Source organism: Macrotis lagotis, chromosome X (assembly GCF_037893015.1).
Source record: "Macrotis lagotis isolate mMagLag1 chromosome X, bilby.v1.9.chrom.fasta, whole genome shotgun sequence".
Classification (NCBI taxonomy): domain Eukaryota; kingdom Metazoa; phylum Chordata; class Mammalia; order Peramelemorphia; family Peramelidae; genus Macrotis; species Macrotis lagotis.
The window spans coordinates 130536781-130553014 of NC_133666.1; the positions used below are offsets into that span (position 1 = coordinate 130536781).

The 16234-nt window shown below is 33.9% G+C and overlaps 1 long non-coding RNA gene across 1 annotated transcript in view; it reads left to right on the forward strand.

Annotated features, from left to right (window-relative positions):
- LOC141500799 (uncharacterized) overlaps nt 1–15715 on the forward strand; it is a 34008-nt gene extending 18293 nt beyond the window's left edge. Inside the window, exons 2-3 of the long non-coding RNA XR_012472043.1 lie at nt 13267–13406; nt 15614–15715. This is a non-coding gene — a long non-coding RNA (uncharacterized LOC141500799). The remainder of the gene's footprint in view (nt 1–13266; nt 13407–15613) is intronic.
- The last annotated feature ends 519 nt before the right edge of the window (nt 15716–16234 follow it).

A 16234-nucleotide genomic window follows, 5' to 3' on the forward strand; every position in this document is an offset into this window, starting at 1 on the left:
ACTTGATCTGTTTCTATTGCATATGGTTTTCATTTTTTTAATAATTGAAGGTCACTAAACATCTATAAAATTTTGTTACCATAATTTATCATTTTCTCAGGCATTTCCCCTAAAAGAGATATATCCCATAAAAACTAAATAATCTTAGTTATTATGATCAGATCTATCTCTACAGTTTTTTGATGGCCTTAATGATTCACTCAAGCTAAGTCAATCTCGTTTTGTGGAATTTTGTGAAAAACTTTCCTTGTTGAAAAATCAGTTATGAGACAAATGAAATGCGATTTCATTGCCTTTTTCCCCTGGAAAGTCTATTTCAGCGTTTCCAATTTTGTTTTTTACTTGGTGTTTATTAAAACTTCACATATATTCAATTCAATATGAAAAAAAATAAATTGAAATCTCCTGTGGATATCAAAAAATGGAGTAAAAATGATTAATTTCAACAGAATAATAGAATTGTTTCCTAAAATATTCTTTGATAAGTTTTTATATATATATATATATATATATATATATATATATTATATATATATATATACATATATATAAGATTGGGAACCCTTGAACTAAATGCTGGAGGATAAACAAATCACACTTCTATTATGCTCTCAACATAGGAACTTTTGTCAGACATCTAATTATGTTTATCCTTCTATAAGAAGGGCTTTTTGTAGAAAGACTTGGTCAACAAGGAACATAATATATTTAGGAAAGGTGGTGGGGAGGGGTTGGGGAAGGTAAAGAATAAGGATTTTTTATTTGTTTATGTTCTATGTGTAAGTTACCTTTTGTATCATAGCTTCCCTGACTACCTTCTGAAGAACTGTTGATTTTCATGATATTTAATCAAACCTCATCCCCACCCCAACTCCTGCAAATAAGCAAAATCATAAAACTATAGAATATTAGAGCTAGAATCAACCTAGGAGGTCACATAGAGAAAGGTAACTAGTTAATGGGAGAATTAAGATTAAAACCAAGTTCTCCTAATAACCAGTCTGCTCCTAATCCCACCATCCCTACACTGTCAAATCTTTTTCTCCATTTTTGTAAGTCCTAGTTCTAGGTGCAGGTATTCAGAAGAAAGAGAAACATTTCTCAAATATCAAGGACAAAATGTGTTTTGGTAGCAGAGGATATTACAAATGCAGCTTTATTGATTGACATCAAAAGCCTCAGGATACCCTCCTGCTGTAACACTTACAGGTCTAAGGACTGAGGAAGTCTGGGTCCTTCTAATGTCCTTTTGTTATTTTGATCATGTTTTTAATCTTCTAAGATGATGCTGTTCAATGTCTGTGGTACTGAAAGGTCCAGCCACTATCATAAATGAAGGCTTTCTAGATCCATCTGTCATCCAATCAGCGCTTCACACACAGATCAAAGCTAGATTAAAGAAAGTAAATAAATAAATAACACTGTCACCGATTGAATGCTCCCTTCCCTACCCTGTAAATAAAATTGATATTATTTCATCTAAGTCTTATTTTCTTGTGATCAAAATATGATTATGTCTAATGTAGGCCCGTCGAGTGCACTGAAGTTATACGAGATGAGAAAGCTTATTGATGTATTCAATTAGAGGACCCTGTTCTGTTGTCTGTACAGGAGAGAGGCTCTGTTATCAGTTCCTTAGGGCTCTGCGCTTCTGCCTAACAAAGCCATAACTCCCACAATTACCTGACTGATGGATGAAAAACAGAAATCTCTTACAGACTCAGCTCTTTTATCAGCTCTTCTCCATCTTGAAAATTGCCTCAAATTAATGAGATCAGGACTATGGAAAACATAATACAAGTTATAATTTTTTTTATTCTATGTTTTGATGTAGGTCTGAGTCCCATTCTGATTTGAAGATGATAATGTCCAGTCCAAAAAAGAATATGTGGGTATCAATAAAGCTTGAATGTTTTATTCTAAAGGTTGACTGAGCAAGTCAAAGAGGAAAGTACTGTGCTTCGCTTCTTTTTAGAAAGAAAGTGTCCTTTTTTTCTAAACTATCCTTTCTTATATCAGCATAGAGCAGTGCTTTCCTATAATTTTATACATCTTCATTTGAAACTTTGTGGTATAAGGGGGAGGCAGTGCTCAATTTACCAAGTAAATTATGGTCATTGAATCATAGATTTAAAATTAGAATGCATTTCAAAAATCATCCAATCCAACCCCTCATTTTAGAGATGAAAAACTGGGGGTCAAATAGCTTAAACAACTTCCCAAAGATCACACAGATAATAAATGATAGTTAGATACAAGCTCTCAGATTCTGCTTCCATTACACCAACTGCCTTCCCAAGGCATTGATGAAACCCTACCCCCTATGTGATCTTGTAGATTGGCACTTGGAAGACATTTAATAGTTTATTATTACTTCCAGTAAAGTCATAAATTAGGAGATAGAGGGGATATTGGAGCCCAACTAGTCAAACATCCTTATTTCATAGATGAGGAAATTCAGGTCCAGGAAAGTTAAATGATTTACTTAAAGTTATATAGTAAGCATCAGAGGTTAAGATTTCAATCTCAATTGTATAGAAATGGGGGAGAAAAGTCTATACATCATCTTGTATCTATAAATAAGGACTCATTTCAAAAACCAATTTATAGGCAACTGCCTTAAAGAAAGCTAAAGAAGCTTCATTTTCTTCCAGCAAGGTAAGAATCGAGGACTGCTAGTTTATCTTCGCACTTTTCTGGACAGTTAACCTACCTTTCTCTGTAATGGAAATTGTACCTGACAAAAATATCTCACTAAAGTCTCCAAAGTAGTTTGAGTATTTGTAGAATAAATAAAGCAAAGTCCAGAAATAGAAGGAATAATGATTCCCCTGTAGCCAACTATAGAATGCTAAAGTGATGGAAAGATTTAATATTTTTCAAGGAGAAGGGTATTTACATGACTCTTAAAAACTCAAATTTTGCAAGACCCTCTAACCAAAGACAAAAACCACTTCAGAATTAGATTCCCAGAATGATAAAATAAAGAAAACTCTTTCCTATAATTGGAATTCAATGATGTTTGCTTTCTCCTGCAAATTATTGATAGAGTATGACTTCAATTTGAAATTGAACATTATTTCTGTAACCAATGTGAAATTTGATGGACTCTTACTTGAAAGATATGTCCATTATCCTCTAAGCATATAAACCTGATCTTGATATGACCACTTCAAATCTCCCTTATAAAAACCTTTAGCTGATTCAGTGATAATGGGGGGGAAAACCAAGGGAAATTATTTTAAATGACCAGTAAGTATTATGATATAAATGTATGCCTAGCATTCTGGTAAGAAGTTGAAGAGGAGGTACAACAAAAGAGACATTATCTTCATATGCTTAACATCATCAAGACCATCATTACTGCCTCCACCAAAAGAAAATGAAGGAAAGAAGAGGTATTGGGATGCTTATCAAATTGAAGATCTATAGAGCAGCAATGTTGATGGCACTGTTAAATGTCTGTGAAGCCTGATCAATCTTCTGGTGCCAAGCCAGTAAATTCAACTATTTCCATTTGAATTGTCTTAGGAAAATTCTGAACCTGGCAAGATAAGGTACCACACACAGAGATCTTCTCTAAAGCTGAACTGTGAAGCATTAAAACTTTACTGCTGAGAACTCAACTCCAATAAACTGGTCACATATGCTGAATGTCAAACATATTTACCTAAAAAACTATTTTATGGAGAACTCACACAAGGCAAGTACTCACATGGAAACCAAGGTGTCTCTGAAGAACTGTGGCATAGATTTTTAGCCATTAGATATTCTGTCACAGGACCATGAAGCATGGTATGCCCATATCAAAGAAGGCACTATGTTCTATGAGCAAAATAGAATCATAGTAGCACAAAAGAAACATGAAAGGTTATATCATCTAGAGACATCTCCATCCTTCTCACCTCATATTAGATTGGTTAGCCACTGCACCTCATCAAATACACTGTACCTTGACTCCAACATTGTGATTTCACTGCTCCTCTTTTAATATGATCAACAACTACCCCCCACAAAAATCACCACCATCATCAACAGCACATCATGACTACTACTACAACAACAGAGAATACTCATGAGAAAAAGTAGTAGATAAAGCCTCACCAGCTTTGGAGTCAATAACACATGATTTCAGGTCCCATCTCTTACACATGCTAATTGTGTGACTCTGACAAGCTACTTAAACTTTTAGTGCCATTCATAATAAAACAGCTGTAAATTTACATTGGCAGAAAGAGTTTAGTCCCAGGGGTTGTTGATATTAAAGCAATGATATTAAAGCAATATGCATGAGAAAAAAATAAGTACAGCCTGTCCACCCTAAATAGAACATTCTAACATTTTAATTCAATCTAAACTTTGATCTTCTATAGAAGAATAGAATCATGTATTATGTTATATTATATCAAAAACCTTCAGTAGCACCCTATGCCTAAAAGATAAAATTCAAACTCTACCTGGGAAACAAAGCTTTCTACAAATTAGTCTTAACCTATCTTTTTAACTATATTTACCCAAATCAACATATAACAACTTTGCAATTCATCTAAATTTGAATATCTATTGTGTCATAAAAATTCCCTGTGATTTTCTCAGGCTTTTTTCATCTGACCAGAAATAACCATTCATCTATGACCACCTATCAACATCCATTCCATGAATGAGTTTATCCTGTGATTTTGTACTCTAGTCTTCCTTCCCTCACCTATACATTTATTAATTGTTTACTAAAGGCCAGGCAATATGTTAAGAACCAGAGATACAAAGTAAGAGAAAAATATAGCAAATGCACTCAAAGAGCTTACATATTGGAGGTGACAACATATAAACAGGTACATATGAGATACATCTAAAGCATATGGAAAATAATGACAAGGAAGGCACTGTAGGGTGGGGTGGGATAGATAGTAAAAGTGAAGAGAGAGGGTATTTGTGAAGGACTCCTGGAGTATCAGGAATTTGAGACTTGATAAAATCCAGGGAAGCTAATAGACAGCAGTCAAAATATTACAAACATAGGGAAAAAGCCAGACAGGAGAAAGAGCATCCTTACCAGGAGTAGCATGTAGTCAATGCAGATAAACCGTAGAATGAGTAGAGTAAAATGAAAGACTAAAAGGGTTCAAGCTATGAAAGATGTTAAATTCCAGAGAATATCATATTGGTCTTAGAGGTAATTAAGAATTTCTGGAGTTCATTGAATGGAGTTGGGGATATGATATGATCAGATCTGCACTTTAGGAAAATGACTTTTGTAGTTCAATGAAGGGTAAATTAATCTAGCAAGAGATTAAATAACCAGAGATCAATTAGGAGGCTATTGCATTAGTTCATGTGAGAGATGTAGGGCCCCTAACTAGTGCAGTAGCTATATGAGGGGAAATAAAAGATGTAGTGAAAGAAATGACAAGATATGGCAACAGATGACATGTGGTTGGGAATGCAAATAAGTAATCAAGAATGATACTGAATTTGGGAACCTAGCTGTCTTGAAGGAAGATGGTACCTTTCACAGAGGAAATTTAGAAGGAGGATAGTTTAGAAAGAAAGATAAATTCTTTTTGGGAAGTGAAATTTCCAGTTTCAGAGTCCAAAAGGTACTTAATGATGCTAGATGGAAGGACAGGAGAGAAAGTAGGATTAGACAGGTAGAAATGACAATTTAACCACAGGAGCTGATAAAATTACCAAGTAATATGGTATAAGAGAAGAAGGCCCAGGGCAGAACTTTGTAGGATACTTGTGTTTATGAAGCATGACATGGGTGAACTTTGAAGGAGTATGCTGGAAAGCTGGAGAAGAACAGGAAAAAAAGAATCATAGAAATTTAAAGGCAGAGACTATCAAAGACAAGATAACAAATAAGTACAGTCAGAAACTTTAGAGATATAAAAAAAGGATTGAGAAAATGAATACCTAAGGAAACAATAACCAAGTTATGGTCTGTGTTTGTATAAATAGTGAAATGACTTCTAGATTAAGAGAGTTAGATAGAACTCAAAATCAATATTGTGTTTTCTTTGTTACAACACCTCCCCAAAGTTGATTGTCTGTTCCCTCATTTAAGACTTTCAGTGACAGAGAACTAAATACTTATTAAAACAGGTATTTAGACATTTCCAGTTATAAGGAAATTTTTCCTCATGTTGGACTGAACCCACTTCCCTATGGTTTCCATCCATAATTTCTAGTTCTGCTTTTTGAAGTCAAACAGAAAAAGTAGATTACTTCTATATGGCAGTCTCCCCTCCCTCAGAAATGATGTCTTCTTTAACTCTTCTCTCTATTCTTTAAACTCATCTTCATGAACATTGTCTTAAGCATCCTCTCTACCTTGGTCCCATTCTCATAGTTACAGTCACAGTCTGCCAGTGCCCATCTTCAAATATGGTGACCCAAACTGAACTCCTGAGCTACTCTTGTCTATATCTTCCCATAAGGTGAACATTTATAGAGATAGATAGATACATACATGCATGCATGCATGCATACATACATACATGGAAATAGAGAAATGTGTGATATATAGAGACACACACATGAGTACCTACACACATGTATGAAACCATGTGCATACATTTACATTGCATGACATTTAACATATGGTGTGTAGCATATGCAAGTATAAACATGATGTGCCTATAGATACCTAACTAATATAAATATATACATGCATGCACTTGTGCACACCCTCATATTGGTAAATATACAAGTGTATACGTATGTGTATATTATATATTGTATTTGTATGTTGTACAGATAAATGCATGTGTATGTGTGCATAAATGTAGATGCATGCATGTTTATTTTGTTATATACCTTTAAGTAAATTGTATTTATGTGTATATATGTGTCTTGTATAGTATTATATAATTATATATAATAGCTATATATCTATGTAATATCTTCTATTTCATTGATAATATTCTTTACTTCAGTTCTTCATTTATTATGTATTATACTCTCCTCACACCTCCCCTGCTCTTCATCATTGTTCTCTGTGTGAAGTTCAATTTCCATTCTTTAAAGATTATAATGATCCAGGAGGTACAACTACAGAACACCAATAGAACACTGGTATTTCAAAGATTAGTTTTTGATTCAAGGAGAAGTTTGGGGATGAAATGTCTAAAGCATTTTAAGCTTTGCAGAGCACTTTACCCAAGCTATCTCATTTGATCCTCACAACAACCAGATGAAGTAGGGACTACTAAGCATTATCACCCCTACTTTCAATATCATTACTAGTAAGAGTCCAAGACATAGCATAAATACCTCCTTTAGATTCCAAATCCAGCACTCTATTGAATTTTCAATCCAGTAACATCCCAAGGTAGAGTTAGAAGGAATCTGAGAGAGGAGATCTAGGCCATCCTGCCTCAGACATTTATTAACTTCCTAGACCCTTCAAAAGTCTCTCAACCTTACACAGTCTCAATGTCTTCATTCGTATAATTGGGATAGTAATAGTAACTACTTCACAGAATTTTTAAGAGTTCAAATAAGATAACATATACAGTGTTTAGCAAATCATTAAAAAACTTTTTAAACACTAGCTCTCCCTTGTTAATTTTTTATAAATGGAAAAATGGAAGCCCAGAGAGAGAAACTGATTTGCCAAAGATCGCAGAGATAATAAATGCCTGGCCCAGAATGTGAACCCAGGTCCTTTGGCTCTAAACAAATGGATTTTTCTACTATGCCATGTTTTTCCCTTATGTTTCTTTCACGTAAATAGCTTTTTAGCTACGGCTCCCCACTCCATGCTGGTGAGTCGGTTTTTGCAAACCCAGATGCAGGATTTTCTATTCATTTCTATTAAATTGTATCTTATTAGCTTCAGCTCACTGTTCCAGTCTGTCGAGATCATTTTGCATCCTGATTCTGTCACCCAAAGTAAACAAGCTTGTTTAAATAGGTCAGGCTGGAGTTTGCTTCATTTGCACACCATACCATCTTCTCATTTTTATTCTTCTAATTTGATATTGATTTTGATCTTTACCCTTACAAGTCTAGGGGTTGACTTTACATAGACAGCTGATTCAGAAACAACTACTGTAGTGGTAACTAGTTATTTCCTGTCTGTTTAAATATAATTCATTTTTTTTTGTTCTTGTTGGTTTGTTTGTGATGTATTTTGGTGTTCATGGTAGGTAGGACCTCCCAACTGTATTTTGAAAGAAGATACTCATAATATGTAGGTATGGGGTTTCTCTCATCTATAAGCCTTTGCCCTCTCATTTATATATGTTGACTAGTATTTTCATTCTTTTGATATCTTCCCTTATCTACAAAGCTGTAAGGGGAACATTCTACAATTTTGTTAAGGGACAGGGATGCTGTCCTTAATTTAGCCTAAGGAGTAGGGATGGGTTGAAGAGGGAGTCCACTTTCATCACACACACACACACACACACACACACACACACACACACACACAAACCAGTTCAAAAAGTGTGTGTGGGGAGAATTCATTCATGTGGATTTTTTGGTACTTTCCAATCCAATCCAATATGCATTTTTGGGGAAATTACTATAAAAAAAGCACTGGACTAGGAAGTTGAGGTACAAAGACTAAAAAAACTTCAGTTCCTGCCCTCAAGGAGTTTATATCCTACTCTGAGAATATAACTAATAAACAGATAAGTATATGCATGTTGCTTTGAGAAGAGAGAAAGGATTAATACATAGAGGTATCAGAAAGTCTTCCTGCAGTTAAAACTTGAAGAAACCTAGCAAACCTAGCTACAAAATTGAGGAGAGGATATATTGTAAGCATATAATAATCTATGAAATCTATGAAAAGTCTGGATAGAAAATAGAAGAGTACAACAATGGAAATGCTTTGAAATAAATCTATAGGGGGAGGCTAGTTCTGAATTCTGATTGGTGTTAAAATACCAAGCTGAATTTGGATTTTATCCTACAGCCATTGAAGTTTCTTGAGTGGAAAAAGTCAGATTCAGACTTATAAATTAGAAAAGCTTATTTTTGCAACTAAGTAGAGGATAGAATGTAGAGAAGAATGACTAAAACTGGAGTCCAATTAGAAGACCATCAAGATGAGAGGTAATGGGGAGCAAATATAAAGTAAAGGTTGTTTGAGTGGGAGATGAGGGACAAATAATATTGAGATACTGTGAAAGACTGTTGAGGGAAAGGTAAACTCAATGGCAAAGTTTTTAATCTGGGTGATTTAGAAAAGTGGTGTTCTATCAAGACAAATAGAGAAGTTTGAAAAGAGGATGGATCTCGTAGTATAGAATACTGAGATTTTTAATTTTGTTTTGGGTTTTTTGTTCTTTAACGTTGTGGGATCACAATGTCTATGGAACATCCAAGTAGAGATGTCCAGCATACTACTCACGATACAGGCCAGGAAAGATATGAGGGCTGATACACAGAATTCAGAGTCAGTCACTGAGTCAAAAAAAATTTAATACCTCCTATATGCCAGGTCAGTCACTGAGCTAAGCAGATACAAAGAAAGGCAACAGAGGATCCTTGTTCTCAAGGAATTCCCCTTCTAGTGGGAGAGACAAAATACAAATAACTACATACAAATAGGACTTTACAGTACAAAAGAGAATTCAGATGAAAACTTCCAAGACTGATTCATCTGAAAGGACGACTCAGAAAGACAAGGGAATGGATGGATGGACAATTGGAGTTCTATCACTAAGAGACAAGAAAAAAACTGCATTCCCCATGGGACTAGGTACACCTCATAATCTGTCTGGAAGTTTAAAGACTTGAAGTTGTCATTGTCCACATTCCTTTAATACTTCCCCTGGAGGGGAAGAACTAAAAATATTGAAATTACAGTTATCTGAGGAAAAGAAGATGTCTGGATCAAACTCTCCCAGTCTCTGGTGGATGAGTCAGGACCCATAGCATTACTATTAATTCAATCTGACTACTTATCCTCCTGAAATAGACCAAAGGAAGGTCAATCATTTCCCCCAAAGTTTGTAGAACCAATTTGGAACCCTCTAAATGTGACCAACTTCCATTTTCTCCATTTCAGTTATGGCTTTTCTTATACTCACCTTTGCATTGAATTCACCAAATATTTTTGTAAAATAATTTGGATAGTTTACATAGTATTTTTCTGTCTTCATTCTCTATATGTTTACAACAAGTGCTATTTGAACTGCAATTACCTTCAAGATGATCTTTTTTGTAAATCCCCCTAAGTCCATAGATTTTGAATTGAAAAGTATCTCAGAGGTCTTTGACTTCCTTCTCCCACTTTACAGATGGAAAAAATTGAGGCCCATAAGGTGTAAGTTACTTCTGCAGGGTCACATACCTAGTAAGTGTTTGATACAAGATTTAAAACAAAGTGCTTTTAGATAATTGTATCACATGAAATGGTTTTTCTCATCTTCTCTGAATATTCAATAAGACCAACTCTTGTAACATTTTTATTTGCTCCTTTGAGGTGAATGTACAAGTCATCCTTTCATTCAACTACAATTTCTTATTGTCTTCTGATTTCATTCACAGCAAGAATATCAATTGATAGATAAAATTTTGTCCCATCAGGCTACTTAATCACCGAATAAATATCTCACTTGCAGAGTACCATTAACCGTCATTGTTTATAGGTAGACTAAAAATTGTATGGTTCATCTGCCCCCACACCAATCTCTCTATCACTGTCATTGAACAAATGAAATTAGATTTTATATAGCCGAGAACCATTTATTATATTTGTCTTTGCCTCTTGGCATGGCTAAAGAATTCATTACCAAGTGACTGATCTACTGCTATGAACTTCTCCATATTTAGCTTTAGAAAGTAAAAAAAAAGGGGTGGCTAGGTGGCACAGTGGATAGAACACTGGCCCTGGAATCAGGAGTACCTGAGTTCAAATTTGACCTTAGATACTTAATAATTACCTAGTTGTGTGGCCTTGGGCAAGCCACTTAACCCCATTACCTTGTAAAAAACAAAAACAAAAAAAAGTAAATATATTCTGTTCTGGGACTGTTCTCAAAGTTTTTCCAGAAAAGTAGCACCTGCCAAAGATTTCCTCAATTCCTTGTCTTCAAAAGTGTCACAATGTGGTGAGTGACAGAGCTAGAACAACTGATAGAACTTGCCCATCAGTGTATATGCAGGCATGTAAATACATACATATATTACAAATAGGCAATGAGTTGGGCTCAGAACTGACTGGAAGGAAGAGAATGGACTGGGTTGCTTTTAGAAAATCTCCTATAATAGCCTCAAACTTCTCTGAGAAAAAGGGAGCATAATTTTAATACCAAGAATCTACTAGTGCTGTTACTTGACTGGGAATCTTGGAACACTATATCCTCTGAGGAGTTAATTCGAATATCACACAGAGAGTGATAGATAAAACACATGGCAGTGGGTGTGAGCAGGATGCAACATATAACACATAAAAAAGCTGAAAAACTAGGATAAAAGATATTCTCAGGGAAGTACATGAGAGAAAAAAGATGGGATGATTGCATAGTAAAGATGAAAAATAGCAGAACAATCTGAATATTTCCATTGGTACACTCTCATGTCAAAAGAAAGTAAAGAAAACCACTCATAATATTGAATTGTAAAACATGGACAAGAGTCTTGGATGATTAAAAAATAAAGGCCTCAATGGGCTACAAGCCATACTGATGGAGGGGACATCTAATTTGGAAAGATTATAGAGCTGCCAGTAGAGAAAAACAGCAACAGCAAAAACAATTAATAATTTGCTTATTATAGCAAGATCTGGTGAATCCTGCTTATAATTGGCCATGAAGTCTCATATTTCCTCCCTTGAAACATGTTACTTTAGAACAGGAGCTACTATGTCTCCTGTGTTGTCTTGAGAGCAAATGTTGGCCTTCTTTAGCAAATTTTATTCATTCTCTTTTTGATAGTCTTTCCTCCCATAGGAAAGCTACATTGGAAGTGAACACAGAAGCAATTTTGCTATATTCTCAGACTTGAAGTGTGAAGAAAGCATAGTGAAAGTGAGTTCATATGACTTCCTTTCTAATCTCCCACTTCAAAAGAATATCATCATCTGAAATCCTAAATTCTAAACTTAACAACTTAGTCTTCATGCAATGAGCTGATTTTTAGTCTGTTACAGCACTAACTAGATTTGTTAACTTGACAAGTCATATGTTTGCTTAAGATCTACCAAGTCATTTCACCTACTAAACCTGTTTCTTAAATTAAGATGCTCAGAAAAAAAAATGGAAATGTCTATACCATTTTCCCCAGAGATCCTGCTTTTGGTCATTTGTCTTAAGGAAGGGTCTTCATGCCTGTCAAAATATTCATTGCAACACTTTTGTGATAGGTCAGAAATGTAAACAAAGTGGGCACTAATCATTTGGGAATGAATAAACAAATTCTATGCATAAATGTTATGGAATAGTATTGGACCTAAGAAATGATAAATATGAATTAGGGCAGGGTTGCCAATAATTGATTAAGAACAAGATATTGTCTTCCATTTATGTGCTTTGGAATATTTAGGCACAGTAACTGAGAAACATGAGGACAGAACACTGGCATGCTTTCTCATTTCCTCAAGGTTTGGCTACCAAGATGTGGACAATTTTATTTCATATTCCAGTGGTTTAGGACAATTTTGGCCCAGAAGAATGCTCCTCTTTGAAGTTATAATTAAAGAAACCTTCTAGGGCTGGTTTCTAGCTTGAAAGCAAAATAAGGCAAGAAATAATTAATACTACTTAGATATTCTAGTTATTAATATGTGTATACCTTTTCCTAGGGAGTTCTGCCCTGATTGTTTTACAGAGCCAGAAGGATGGTCTCTCCAATAGAAATCTTAGACCTCTGATAAAGATGCTTTTTCTGCCTTGGAATTCTTCATGTGAATGTTAACTCAGGTTCAGAAAGAAATAGAATGAACTTTAAAACACTAGAATTCTAAAGGGGAAGAGGGCCATATTAAGAGGAGAAGAAGCCTTTATTTATTTAACCATGTATAAAGGTGCATGTATATAGACACACATATGTGTAGATTATATGTATGTATGTACCTTTTTCTAGCAAGAAATATCAATTCATTTACATTTCCCTTAGGAAGAACAACACTTGCCATAACTTGCCATAATTTTATCTGTATAAACAAATGTCATGGAAACCATAAATCAGACCACTTAATCCCATTGTTACAGAATGTTAATGAGTGCAGTTAATTGATTCAAAATAATTTACTGTTCCTTACTCTATAACTCTGTTTTCCTTCCCCTTTTATGCATTTTAATCTAGATCTGTCAAATAAATATATTTTTGAAAGTTATTGGAAAAGGAAGGATAACAAATATAATGAACAAAATTCAAAAAAAGAAATGATAAACATGAGGAATTCAGAAAAACGTCGGAAGATATATGAAAAGAGACAGGATAAGGTAAATAGAAATGATTATAATGTAAATGGAAAGGAAAATAAAACAAAACTGAATGTTATATTATTATAATTACAAGGCTTATCCCTCAAGAACATGTGAAAAATTGAATTTTCTTCCTTCACTGAATAACTGAGAAATGATGGGTATGGAGTGTGATTTTTATTTTCCAACATGGTTGATATATTTTTTAGTTTTGCTATTTTTGCCTTTATTATAAGGGAAGTATGAAATGAATATTATATAAAACTAAAGGATAACATTAAAATTTTCTTAAGAAAAATAAATAAAATTAAGGCATTGCCATAGATGGTTTCTAAGGTCACCCTCAAACTCTATGAGGAATTCTATGAATCAATGGATTTCTTTTTCTCCATAAATCAAAGGAAAAAGTGAATACATTCATGTCTTCCCAATAGACTAAGAATGAAAAAATGAAGGAACTGCATGATAAGTTTTTTCATTTGAATGAAATTAGACTCAGCTGACATCTTCCAGGAGCATTAGATTTCTTTTTAATAGTATTGTCTTAACAGGTCAAGTTGTACCCATCTTAAAACTCTGTTACAGGGGCAGCTAGGTTGCACAGTGGATAGAGCACCAGCCCTGGAGTCAGGAGGACCTGAGCTCAAACACCACCTCAGACACTTAATAATTACCTAGCTGTGTGACCTTGAGTAAGACACTTAATCCCATTGCCTTGCAAAAAAAAAAAAAAAAAAACTTTATCACACCACCAAACTCTTCTTTTATATTGTAATTTCAAAGTTGAATGAAGAACTCTTGTTTATTTGAAATAAATCAAATCACTCAATAAATTTATGGGATAGTGGAGTGGAATGGCAATATCCAATTTTCTTTTTTAAAATATCTTTTATTGATATCATCCCATGAAGTCTCCTTTCATCTCCCTCCTGGCAATTCTGAGTCCACTCCATTTATACTTTTACTCATTATTTACTATGAGAATATAGTCCAAATTAATTTTATTATTATTTTATGTATTTATGATAAGTATATCCTGGAAAGAATAATTGGAATGGAATTGCCATTTACAATGATGGAAAAGAGCATGAGAAGTGAATTTACCAAAGCATATTAAATACCTAAATACAAAATATTCCTTAAGAAACAAAGCACAGGTTAAGTAATTGGAGAAATATTCAGTACTCATAGTTGGGTCACATCAATATAATAAAAATGATAACACCAACAACATAAATTTACAGATTTAGTGCTACAACAATCAAACTGCCAAAGAATCAATTTGCAGACCTAGGAAAAAAGATTCACTGAAGGAACAAAACATGCAGAATCTCAAGGTATATAATAGGAAAAAGTAGAAATTAATAAATAGCATTTATGGAGTTCAGACTATATTGTAAAGAAATAAAGATAATATAATTTCAATTCACTTATATAGATACATGATTTTTTATTTGTCCTCCCAATCTTTTCTCCTTTGTAATTCCTTTCCAGTTTCCTTTCCCCATTAGTCCTGAATCCTTTCAGCCTCTTCTATTCTTCTGACTGCCCTCCCTCCAATCCTGTCTTGTCAGCCCCTTCTTGTCCCTCCAGGATCCCTTCTCTCAGTCATCTGGACATATGCATGCATACACACACACATACATACATATATACATATTTGCACACATACTATATATATATAGTACACATACACAAAAGTGGCTTTTGAGTGAATATGTGTCTATGTGGGTAGAAATGTACATATTCAGAAAGCTAAAAACAAAGTAGATACTCATCAACAAAGTAATGAGTAAACGAATTATGATATGAGAAGGGAAGGGAATATCTTTCTACTACAAGATACATTGAGCTTGATGAACTCTGAGAAGAATGAGAAAAAATTATATGAACTAAAGTAAGCTTAAGTAAGTAGAATTAAGGGGAAGATATAGCTATACAGATGAAAAGAATGTAGATACATAGAATGCTTACAACAATGTGAGTGTAAAGAACAATAAAACAAATGAAATCAAAAGCTGCATAATCAAAATACAAAAGCTGCACCCCAAAGAATGCATATAAAAGACTCTTCCTCCCTGTCTTAGCAAAGGAGACAGATTATGGATCTAGAAAATTGCATATCCAGATTAAAATATAGAGGTACATATATGTTGATATTATGCATATATATATATATATGTATGTACGTTTTCTTAAGCTATTTTTCCCTTCTCTTTTTATAGTCTAATATAAGGAATTGAGGAATGGTTCTCAGGGAGCGAGAGAGAGAGAGAAAGAGAGAGAGAGAAGAATGGAGAATTGGAAAAATACACGTAATATAAAAGCAAAATAATTGGTCAATAAACATTTTTAAAAGTATCTCTGGATAATGATATCTATAACATAGTTTTTATATAGACATGGCCCAACCATGAGCAATGGTTATTTTTAAAAATATGTCTCCTTTTATATCTTGTATTTCTATTTGTGTAAATTCTATGTGTATCTTGATAAGTTAATTCCCTAATGTTTAATATATTTGTAGGGCATTTGTTAGAAGCTTATGGCCATGTCTTTCTCATGTTTGTTTGTTTGTTTGTTACTGATGTTCTTTTTAAATAGAGGTGTTGATTATTTTATGAATTTATTTTTAATATTGCCACTTTAAAAAAGTTTTAAGATCAAAGAATTTCTTTGCTTATTCTCTGGATTTTCCCCATATCATCTTATGCTCTGCCAACTTGATTAACTTTCTCTTTGACCATGATAAAAACTTTAATTTTGGTATATTATTGATATCATTAGCAAATTTAGAAATATGAAAAATAATAGTAGGGAAGAGGATCATCCTTGCCTCAGCTGTT